Source organism: Belonocnema kinseyi, chromosome 5, assembly GCF_010883055.1.
Source record: "Belonocnema kinseyi isolate 2016_QV_RU_SX_M_011 chromosome 5, B_treatae_v1, whole genome shotgun sequence".
Lineage (NCBI taxonomy): Eukaryota > Metazoa > Arthropoda > Insecta > Hymenoptera > Cynipidae > Belonocnema > Belonocnema kinseyi.
The window spans coordinates 73,312,969-73,325,262 of NC_046661.1; the positions used below are offsets into that span (position 1 = coordinate 73,312,969).

General features: G+C 34.2%; 1 protein-coding gene across 1 annotated transcript in view; it reads right to left on the reverse strand.

Annotated features, from left to right (window-relative positions):
• Positions 1–12,294, reverse strand: part of LOC117173711 (protein turtle homolog B) — a 510,915-nt gene that overhangs the window by 399,046 nt on the left and 99,575 nt on the right. The gene's annotated exons all lie outside the window — the stretch shown is intronic.

Consider the following 12,294-nt stretch of genomic DNA (forward strand, 5'->3'; position numbering starts at 1 on the left):
GCCAAGCCAACTTTTAAATTGTTGAAATTCGGATTCTACGTTGAAATTCCCTATAGAATTAGAAAGTCACAGAATAATTGCAATAGTTTTTTTGCAACGGTAAAAAGTTTTTAAAAATATAAGACGTAAAATGCCTGTTCACTACTACACTTAAAACGCATCGCCTGTAAGTAGCAGTCAACAGGCGTTATACGTCTTATATTTTTTTTAACTTTTTACCGTTGCAAAAAAACTATTGCGATTATTTCGTGACCTTCTATAGGGAATTTTAACGTACAATCCGAATTTGACCATTTAAAAGTTGATTTTGCTGTTTTTTTCTAGTTTTTTAAGAAGGAACCGAATGGGAAGCCAATGGGGTCTTTACGGGTACTTTTTACAGGCTGCATTCTGTTCCTTCGGTCTGTCAGGGAATGCTTTTAAAAATATGGTTTATATGTTTTTAAATCTCTAGAAACTGCAAATAAAACTGCCGAAAAAAAACTTTTGTCTGTTATTTTTAAAGAACAAATTCAAAGTTCTATGTTCATAAAATATCGTCAGTGATCCGAAAAAACTACATTTTATGGCAGTCTTAAACGTTCTAAAATAGTATAAAATACCTAAAAACCAAAACTCACACGAAAGTTTAAAAAAATGTTTTAATAAAGAAATTTGGAAGTTTACGATTAAATTTCTCAGTTTCGCCGGTAAAAACTTTAAATGTTCATAAAAAATCACATTTTCGGTCATTTTAAAACCAAACGACTTTGAGGGAAGCAGGAAACTACTTTATAAAGAAATGAAGGGAAACAAAAGTACAGAATTTGTGAACATGAGAAAAAGTAGGCGGGAAATGGTATATGATATAGGCGGAATACTAGAGGCTTTCAGAGACTATTTTAGGAGACAATTCGGAGATGAAACTATAGCACACCACAACTGGAATGTTGAACACGAAGCGATGAAAAACTCAATTGAGAAAGTCTGTGTCACTGAGGTTAGGGATATAATTAAGAACTTGAAAAAAGGTAAGGCTGCCGGGGTAGACGGTATTAACGCTGAAATGCTTAAACACGGTGGCGACTACATACCACATAGAGTGTGCGAATTGATAAATTTATGTTTCGAGATGAGAGACGTCCCAGGGGATTGGAAAAAAGCGATTATCGTACCAATATACTAGAGAAAGGGAGATAAAAGCGAGTGCAATAATTACAGAGGGATTAGCTTATTAAGCACCGTAAGTAAAAGATATTCAAAAATACTTGTTCGTAGGGTAATGAAAATAACAGAAGCAAAGATTTGGGAAGTCCAAAGTGGGTTTATGCCAGCAAGGTCATGTACGGATCAAATATTTAGCTTAACGCAAATAACAGAAAAAAGTTTAAGAGTAGGAAAAAAAGTTTTCTGTGCATTTGTTGACCTAGAAAAAGTTTTTGACAAGGTAGATAGAAGTAAACTTTGGGAAGTCCTGAAAGAGTATGGAGTCAATGGATGGATCCTACAAGCTATAAAAACAACATATATAGGTAGCAAAGCGAGTGTAAGAGTGAATGGGAAACTGAGTGACTGTTTCGATATTATTCAAGGAGTTAGACAATAATGCGTTATGTCTTCATGCTTATTTATATTATTTATGGACAAGTGTTTAAGAATGGCTCTCTTCGACGAAGAGGGTGTGGATCTCCAAACATTAAGGGTACGTGGGTTAGCGTTCGCAGATGATAAGGTTGTTATGGCAGTCTATCGAAGACTTACAAAGAATGTTGAATAAACTAGATGCAAGCATGAAGAGCATGGCCCTCAAAATTAACGCAAATAAAACAAAAACTATGGTGTTCGAAGGAAAGAGTGAGAAAACACTATGCAATATTCTAATAAATGATGAGAGAATTGAACAAGTTGATAAGTTCGTATATCTTGGTAGCTTATTTACCAGGGACGGGAAGATAGATTCATGCGCATAATACGCGGGAAAACCCTGATGAACAAAGTAAGTAACGAGACAATTCTAAAAGAATGTGGTGCAGAAGAGGCGCTAGTAGACACATGGGAAAGAAATCGGTTCAGATGGTTCGGACATGTTGAGAGAATGCCAAATGAACGACTGACGAAACAAGTGTATCAAGGTAAAGTAAATGGCAGCGTGCCCAGAGGTAGTCCGCGGAAGAAATGGTTAGAATGTGTGAATGAGACCCTAATTAGAAGAGATATAAGAAGTCACAGAAACACGAGAGCCTGCATACAAAAATGCATGGACATAAAAGAAGCTATAGAAGTATGCCAGGACAGGAAATTATGGCGGCAAATAGTTAATAAAAAGAGTGTCAGTAGAGTGAATGAAGCCTGAAACAAAAGACCTTGGCCACTCATGGACCCAAATGGGGAACCTTACATAAAAACTTCGTGAGGTTCTTCGCTTGGGGTGATTGCTAGAGAGATTGATCAGCAACCTGGGTCGAAGCAGTGTTACGGAACGAACGTGTTATTTACTTAAATAGCACGAGAATTCTGGAATTATCTGAAAAATCTCTATCCCTTCCACACACTACCCCTTTCCCCTATCGAGTGAGTCACGCCTACCCCGAAAGGGAAATGGCTTAATGGTGTAATAATATTAATAATAACATAATGTCACATAAGAATAAATATTGAATCAGAACAAAAAGTTTAAAGTTTGTTGTTTTCATTTTTTTACGCTGTTGGTTACGAGGATTTCTTTTTCATCGAGTTTTAACTTGTAGGTTTGGAGCAGTGGTTAAGACTCCCAAATGATAAGCGATAGATTTAGGTATAGATGTAGGTGTTCGATACCCCGTAGCGTTAGAAATTTTACTTATAATATCATCTTTAAACATTTAATATATGTATTTACTACAAACACGACCATTAATATTTAAAGTCTGAATACTCGCAACTGATTAATATGTATTTTTAAAATACGTTTTTTGTCATATCATTAGCCACAAGAACCCTACTATGAAATCTAGCAGGGTCCCCATTGCCTAATCGTAACGTTCTAGACGGGGCACGAGTATATAGAAGAAATCTAGTGAATCTAACCTCCTGTTAGCCTCCATGTTTTTCTAATTTTTGTTTTCGAAGCAGAAAATCCCTAATCTTCCATTCTTACCAGTATATCCACATAAAAATTGCATGCGTTCTCAAAAGGATTATAGAAGAAAGACAGCGAAAAAATAGTGCTCTTTTATTGTCTACAAATATCCTGATAGTTTCGGTGACAAAATAAGGAACGAGAAAGTAGAAAATAACAAGTAGACCCTTCTCGACCAGGCATATAACGCAGCTGATTTCAGTAACTGTAACATAAAATTCCAAGAGTAATACATTTTTTCAGAGAATTAAAATTCGAATGCATAAGCAATGTATATGTATTAAAATTACAATAAATCGAAAACAAATTTATAACTCTTGGAATTTTACGTTACCGTTACTGAAAATTACAAATAAATTGAGGAATTTTACGAAACATGTAACTGAAAGACGATTCCGTTAGTGCTACTAAAAATTACGAACCGTTTCGTAATTTCACGAAACATGTAACTGCAAAAAATTTCCACTACAAGTTTCTTAAAATTCCCAAAGAAGTTTTTAACTGTGTAAGATTAAATTCATTCGACCTTTTTTGTATTAAATCATCTCTCGCTTATTACGCATTTTTAAATGTCACATTTCTATTCTGGTATAATAATAGAAGATCTTCAGGCTATTAATATTAATAAATAATTTAAATGACAATAACGATTCCGGAAACAAGAGACAGCACCTAAAAGTACTAAAAAGTTTTTTTTTGTTAGAAAAGAATATTAAATATTTACTATTTTCTAAGTGTCTATCAATTCTTTAAGGGAAATTATTAAACCTGATTTTTAATTGGGCGGGCAGTTGCTTTTTTGCAATCAATTAAAGATAAAATTTGAAAGAATCGAGGAGGCGAGATTTGAATTCTTAACCACCGCCTATCAGTCAATAAAGTTACCGGTGGGCTACGACCCAGTTGCGTATTTTCGGTAGGGCCGTGGTTGCGCCAACCTTTGGAAGGTCGGCGCAAATTTGTGAACTAGCTGTTTGCTAAACTAGCATAATGATAACAAAAGCCTTTTTTTCCACACTTGACCCGACAGTAGTTGGCAAGTTTGAACCAACCAAGAGACGCTGGTTGCAAAAAGAAAACAATGTCGTATTGTTTCTGCACTTAGTAGCACATTTGAAAATTTCTATCTCCGTGGATTCGAACCCTCCCTAAACTACCTAACCCGTATGTGCCTAATCGATGCATTAGTCAACTGCTTTCGTTAAAAAAGCGGGGGTTAACTCAGGAATATATTTATTATTTTTTGAGCTTCTACATATTATAAGAAGTTGGGTTGAAAATTTTTAATGTAAAACTTAAAAATGAAATTTTATAGAATAAAATATTTTCTACTCGGTTGACCAGACTTTGGACGAGAGTTGACCTTATTTTCGGCGTATCTTTATTCAGTTCAAGTAACTTTTTGCGCTTGAGTTTTGGGAATTCTCTGGTCAAGGATCGGGTCGACGGAAGCATAAACTTTATTGAAGTTTTGGAAGTTATACATAATGTCTCTAAGCTTTAAAGCATCGTTTGGGCCAGAGATGAGCCGGCGATCGGATCAACTCTGACCGCCATTTTCGGCTGCTAATTTTGACAACATAAAGGTTATTTTGGAGCTGCCGCAGTTTAACCAACTCTGGTGACCAAAATTTTGATGCCAAATTAGTGGGTTAATCACGATTTCGTGAAGACAGGGCTTTAAAGGGCTGCTTTGGTCCAAAGTAGATTCGACCATGGACCGAATGTCAAACTCTGGCAGCCGATTCAAATTCGCACATGGAGAGAGCTATTGTTAGATTTCGTTACAACCCATATGAATGTCTTCGATATGTTTAAAGCCATTTTTGTCTAAACTGGCTAAAAGCACTTCCTAACGCTTGGGCAAATATGTATTTTCGTAATAACCATCAATTAAAAAAAAAACGACTCTAAACAAAAAAAAACTACGTCTGGTCTTTACTTGTCAGTAAGCTTAGCTTATGAATTAAACGTCATCACTGACGTTTAAACGTAAAATTTGTAAGTCACGAAAATTTCTGGAAGAATGACAGGCGAAAGTGAAAGTGACTTTGAATGAGAATAATATGAAAATACATCATTCAACTCCATTTGACTTTTTTTAGAGTTCGAAGTTTGCTGCCTGAGCAAAGTAAGAGTATCAAACACACGAAGTGAAAATGACCTTCCTCTCGTGCATGATACGATACTTTTACCCCGAATCCTATGAAATCGCCATATTGGCAAGCGTACAATAGCGTTTGCTGAATCCAGTATTTTTAATCACAGAATATAGCCTTTTTAATAAAGTCGAAAAAAGAATATTCAAAAGCGAACAAAACCGTGAAATCGAGTATTCAGAAAATCTGCGATTTCAGACTATTTCCAGAAAGTATTTAAAATCACCTTTTTTTGTTAAAGTAAAAGAATTTACAGCTAAAAATTATCAGAATAAAATATTGTAGATTGAAAACAAGTTGAACATATTGTAAAACTCAGGGTTCTCTGAAAGTATATAGAAAAAATTATTTTCCATACTTAAAAAAATAATCTTATGGTTACTTTCTTACACCTCAAGTATAAGAACATGCGTGATTGTGTACTGAAATCCACGGTCATCGAAAGTAAACATCCGAGTCGTGTGAACACGGAAAGTGTTCGTAACTTTATGCAAAGTACTGTTTCTTGTTGGTAACTTAAACCTCGACTTTAACTAAAATACGCTTACTAAATTGATCATTTATTGAATTATATAGACATCTTATGCTAGAGATGTAATTTTTTAAAACAATTTTTCGTGTATATTGAAAAAAGATTTAAATTTTGATATTCCATGATTATAGTTATAATTATTTTACCATTTACATAATGTGTACAGGTCATGAGACTCTATTCAGTAATTTGGCACTTGCAATAAAGTCCACGCCTCCTAATATTGTACATTCAAAGTTGCGTACAACTGAGCCAAAAAGTTTATTGAACGGGTGGGAGTTCATTTGATCGAAGTTTGAGGAGTCGAGTCTCGAGCCTCGAGGGGAAGGTCCGCTTACAATGGAAACGAGTTATCAATGGCATACCATCGCATCGTATGGCATCCACTCAAGTGGCACATGCCTCATGTCACTGCTACTATTATTATTCTATTTTCTGCGTCGTACTACATCATAAACGCGCCGTCGCACGCTCGGTTAAGTGCAAGTTTCTTGTGGTCTCGCATGCATATACTAAGAATAAAGCAGCAGATGATAAGAGCTTCGTACCCAACATTAAACCTGTTTTTTTTAACTTTTGTATAAATATTTCTAGCATAGATTTTATTTCGAGAATATAAAAAATGAGCTGCAACAAAAATGATCGCATTATTTTTTTGTACTTACCTTTCCACTTAAAAAGCTGAGAGTAATTTTATACATCTAAAAACTCAAAACGGAGTCTTTCAAGCTTGATGGGGGGGTCAGTAGATGCAGGGGTGGCCACTCTACAATAGATGATGATCCTACAGCAGATAATTATGAATTTAAAATACTAATGTATATTTGTGTATTTGTTCATGAATTAAAATCAGAAATAATCATTTTAAGTATATATGTACTTATAATAAACGATTATCAACTGTAGGTTCATTATCTATACTGCAGGGTAAACTGCACACAGGAGAGTATATATGTATATTATGTACATGTTTCAAGAATTTGGGGGCAAGCGATACCGTACATTTCAGCAAAATTAAGAAAAAGCTATTTAGAGCGAATATCCCTTAAATATAGTTTGATCAGAACTTTAATCAATTTGACAAGATTTTTTAAAATTCAAAACGAAGTTAATCAAGAAAATATTCTTTTACATGAGTAACTTGATGAGGCTATAGCTTTAATTACTTCTAAGCTAAATTAACTAATTTTTATTCGAACCAGATATATACTTTTTGTTAATCTAAAGACATAAACTCTTTAGTTGTACTTTCTTGATTAAAATAAGTATGTCGTATATTCAAGAAAATAATTTTCTGGACTTAACAAATTTTGTTGAAATCTGATTAGTCCTTCAAAGAAGTATTTATTTGATTTAATGGTTTCGATCTTTTGAATTGATCATGTCAAATTTGAAGCAATTTATTTAATTTTGCTTAAATAAAGGCTTGAAATTTATTTAAATCAACGAAATAATTATTGTATTCTGAACAATATTAATTAGGGGAGCAAAGGCTAATGTGGCGTGGAAGAAAATCTGGAGCGGTCGCTCACACAAAAAGCTGCGTATTTTGGACCAGCAGGGCTAGTTTTAGTATATGAATTAATTAATACAATGTTAAATGATTTCTTGTACTTTAATAAACTTAAATTTAATTATATGCTCGTTGAGAAGGATCTAAGTTGGCGTTTTTTCGATTGTTGACGTCTTTGTGGATTCAAATAGATACTTTCTTGTATATATTCAGGACTTTCATTTAGTTAAGTTAAGTAAAATCCACTTCGTACAACCTTTTTTCCAACATAAGAATTGTGGTGGATTCATAACAAAATCTCACTGATTCAAAAAGAAATTTAGAAAACGTATACACTCAGAAAAATATACAGTTCTAACCGAAAACTACTGTAAAATCAAATCAATAACACTAAAATATATTTCATTATAGCAATTTTTATTTTCGAAACTATCATCTTGATTGAACATGATTCAAGGAGTTTCATATATTTAAATTCTTTATGTGACTTTATGAGTTTCAGATATCGTACATAAGTCGAAACCTCACTCTAAATATATTTTATTACTGTATATATTATATGAAGGATCCGTGGTCTAAGCCTATTGACATTTCTTTTTAATTGATTTTTTGCAAGATTTTTTATATGCAGTTAATATTCCACAAACAGAACGGCAAAATTTCTTTATTTTTTTTAAATGGATTTTTGAAAATCGCGGTTTGGTATCTGGAGCATAGGTCAGCGGCCTAAATCTGTTAACTGCTTATGGTGTTAATAATAAAAATAATAAATAAAATAGGTCAGTGAGACACATGTCAGTGATTGTGCAGTTGAGAACATGTGTATGTAGGAAGTTATTTGCGGCTATTTTTGCATCATCGTCGATGGCCCCTTGTAAATAATATATAAATAGCTTTCACTTGTCATATAACGTTTAATTTTGATTCAAGTGTTTTAAAACCAACGTGTGTTATTTTCTATAGTAACAGAACAAAAAAACATTTCACTGTTTTAAAAAATATTTAAAATTGCAAAAATAACAACGATTTTCCTTTGCCGTATAAAATTTCTGCAATGACAGTTAAGCGGTTTATACCACGGACCCTTTACATATATTTGGATACACCAGTCGCTTACTCGTATAACGCACGCTCAAATGCTTTGAAAAATCGATCCCGCTGGGGATTCGAACCCTAACTACTCTCTAAGCCTGAATCAGTGACATTGCACTGATTTCCAATGAGATTTCACTTATTGAAATAGGTGGAAACCGCTCACTGACAATCACGAAAAGTTTACTCATACATTTAATGAAATGACTACTGTTTGAAGTTAGCAGCACTGCACTATGTCAACTTAGCAGTCACAATAAAATAATATTTTATTAGATTCAATTAAATAATCATAGTAAAACCTTCAAACCCATAAATATGACCAAACATTAAAGCAGGTGAAAAGTATCGATGTTTTTTAATGACAAATAACCTCACATATTACTTTAATTTCAAGATTGGACTGTCATGTACACACCCGTTAAGTAAGTAATTTTTATACGATTTGGAGTAAATTTTTCCCGCAGTTAATTCAGCAGATTTATAGCCTGAAAATTATGAAATTTATTTCATTAAGTAATTCTGTTTGCTACTTAGGTAAACGAGTAACAACAACGCCTAACTTTGAAACTTAGAGGTTATGTTTCACATGACTCACTCTGGGGTTACTGAACTGATTAGTGAATAAGTCCAAAATCACTAATTAATTAGTGAAATATCTAACTGCTATTTTATTCAGTGAACTTTTCACTGATTCATATTTAGGGAGTACATTAACTTCACATAATCTAAATATAGCGTACACATTAGCCAACTGAGCCATCGCACCGCTTAAATGTTTCTGAAATACTCTCTTTTAAATCTTTTCCTGTAGAAAAACTTGGGAAGTTAAGAAATATATGTGTCGTCCTCAGTTTCCTCCGTAATTTTTTGCACAATTTAGGTACTACTAGGTCCAATAGTTTGTAATAAGCTGTGATTGAATATTTTGTGGAGAAGTATTAACTCACATAGTAAATATATTATTAGCCATTTATATGTATTATTATAAAAAAATTTTAACTTTAATTTTCAAAAATTTCCATTCATTAAATTTTTTCGATTATTAAAAGTTGAGAGTTATGAAATTATTTTAGAATGAAATTTTTCGATTTTGAAATTTTATTTTATTATATAATCATCTTTCTTTATTGAAAACGTGACGATCATTTTCATACATAATATGTAAATTAAAAATAGGTTAAGCTAGACTCCAGAAATAAAATATTCCTAAATTCAGGACAAGGTAGTCGAATTTAAAAAAGTTATCCCAGTTCAAAGAATGGGTCTAGAAGTTGACAACCTGAAAGTAAAAGTAACTTAAAATTAGACCGGGCGCGGCTGCTGATAGCCATAAGAAATTCAATTTTCGGTTAAAATAAAAATGAATTCATGGTCCCGAGATATAAAGTTTCTGAATACTGATAAATAAAGTTTGATATAAAAAACTAACCAATTCGTAGAAAATCAAATGAAAATCTTATACTTCAAACTTCACAGTTTTTAAAAATTGTCGTTGGATAGTGATTCGAAATCGACTTTTTTGCAAAGGTGAAAAAATGTTCCCAAAATATTGGCATGCCAAATTAGTATGAGGAGATATTTGATCCAGAAAAATCATTTGGTTCCGGAAATTGATACTTAAAAATCGCGATATCACAGTAGTATGACATATTTTTTGTTATAAATCCGTAAACAATAAGAAATTAGTTTGTGCATTAAATGATAATAATTATAAGAAATATCAAATCGAAAAGGGTAACAAAATTACAAATACGGTAAAATTGTAAATTAATGTGAACTAAACTTTGAAAACAAATTGTTTTTTAATTATTGTATCAAAAAATCACATTTCGAAAAAATCCTTTTGTTGAACTCATTGACTTACATAACAATAATACCGCTATTCGATTCTGCCTAAAAAAGACATAACATAAATATGTTTTACAACTTTTTTATGAACCCAACTGATAACAATATATAAATAAATAATTTAAAAATTATTTATACATAGTATAGAATTTATATTCTTACTATATACAACAAATTGTGTGAAACAAAAAATTGTCTTATGCGTGTACCTTATCTAATTGTTTTCTTAGAATCGAATTCGGCTATTAGTTTGTCCGTATCTCACATGCCCGTAAAAAATAATTGGTTGAAAGAACAAAGGTTTAGTCGTCTCGACCAAATGTGATGGTTCGCTGAATCGAAGTATTTTTTCTTCTTCTGGCTTTTTCCTTAAATAAGGAATATTAGATTCTATTTTGTAACACAAAATAAAGAAGCTTTTTTCATAATCCTAAATTCTAAATTTAAATCGAGAACTAAACAGGAAACATTCTTAAAGCTTGTTGTAGCTCGTTGTAGTACTTCTCTGAAAAATATCTGGCACTAGTCACATAAAATTAAACTTTATTTCATTAAAAACTTCTTTTAAAATCTCACAGAATGAAACAGCAATAACTTTTCTTCTCTGGCAGGAATAACAAACGGTATAGAACAGAAATTTTTGTATGGGCCTAATAAATTGTTCTGTTACCCCAACCACTTTTTCAGTAATCACAGCCAACAAATCTTTTGTAATTACAACTAAATTTTGGTAAAACAAACCGAAACTGATAAAGTTAGTGATACCCTGCTATATATATTCGGTTTGGTTTTGATTCCTCTAGAATCAAACCGAAGGGCCTATGACAAAGCCACCGAACGCGTCCTCGGGACTCTCAGAGTACGCAGCCTTATCCTTGCATGCGGGACTCTACATGGATGGACGAACCCCTTTCCCTAGCTTTTCGTGGGAACAACAATGACAACACCAAACATAGTTGCAGTAAGTGCGGTTCAAAACAACAGAACGCGTAGGGCTCCCGGCAATGGGTCGGCCAACAATGCCGACCAATCTGGAGCTGGGGGAGCCAATGAAAATGGATTCAATGCGATGGATCGGCGGGATCTCGCAACCTTTGGGTGGACGGAGAGACTGAATCACGACTTGCTAGAGTGCCACGATACGAGTGTGGCCCCTGAACGGGGTTATATGGCACGGCTGCATGCTCTGTGGTGCGAGAAACACTCGGAGCTATCGCACTTTTCGCAGCAACGTCTGCGAAACCATGCTGAACTACCCCGTAAAAGGGGCTATGTAAGCGGAACGCCTACTCTACCACAGCTACAACAAGCCGGCAACAGAGAAAGAGAGGCGACAATAAGACCAACCGCAGACAGGCATCCAACAGAGGAAGAGCGATGCTTTACGACCCGAAGACACATCAACACCAAGATTTCTCTCAAGCCTAAAGATCTGACTGAAATGGATGACGAGCTTCGTGGACATTTTTCCGGAGAATCCAACCTCTGGGCTATCAATTATTGTATGTATAATGCAGCTAGAGCTTTGGCCGATGCGAACCGTAAAACGAAATCAACGGTTGATCATAAGACCAAAAAACGAATGCATCAACTTGCCATAAAGATAGGATGGGCAAGACAGTAGGCGTCCCGCATTCAGTGTGTGATTGACTACATCACATCTGGCAGGAATTTTACCGCCAAGGTTTGAAAGTTTGCGCGCGAACTCTGGACCCGTTATCACACATTTAGCAAGTTAAAGCTGCTGACCATCAGGCAGCATATTGTTAAAAGAACACGGATACTATCTAACGCTAAGAGATGTCTAGAGCGGAGGGAGAGGTGGGTCAGAGAAAATCAACAGTATCTCTCTGACCCATCTCGACTCTTCCAAGACCCTCAAGTTACTGTCGAACACCCACCCAAACTAGAGGAGGTCCAAGTATCTTGGAGAGAAGTCTACGAAGTGCAGCATAGACTGGACGAAGACTCAGAAAATATAAATAGCTTCAAGGAGTTATGTGTTGCCCTCACAACACCTGATAAAGAATGCCCACCCATCACTACCGAG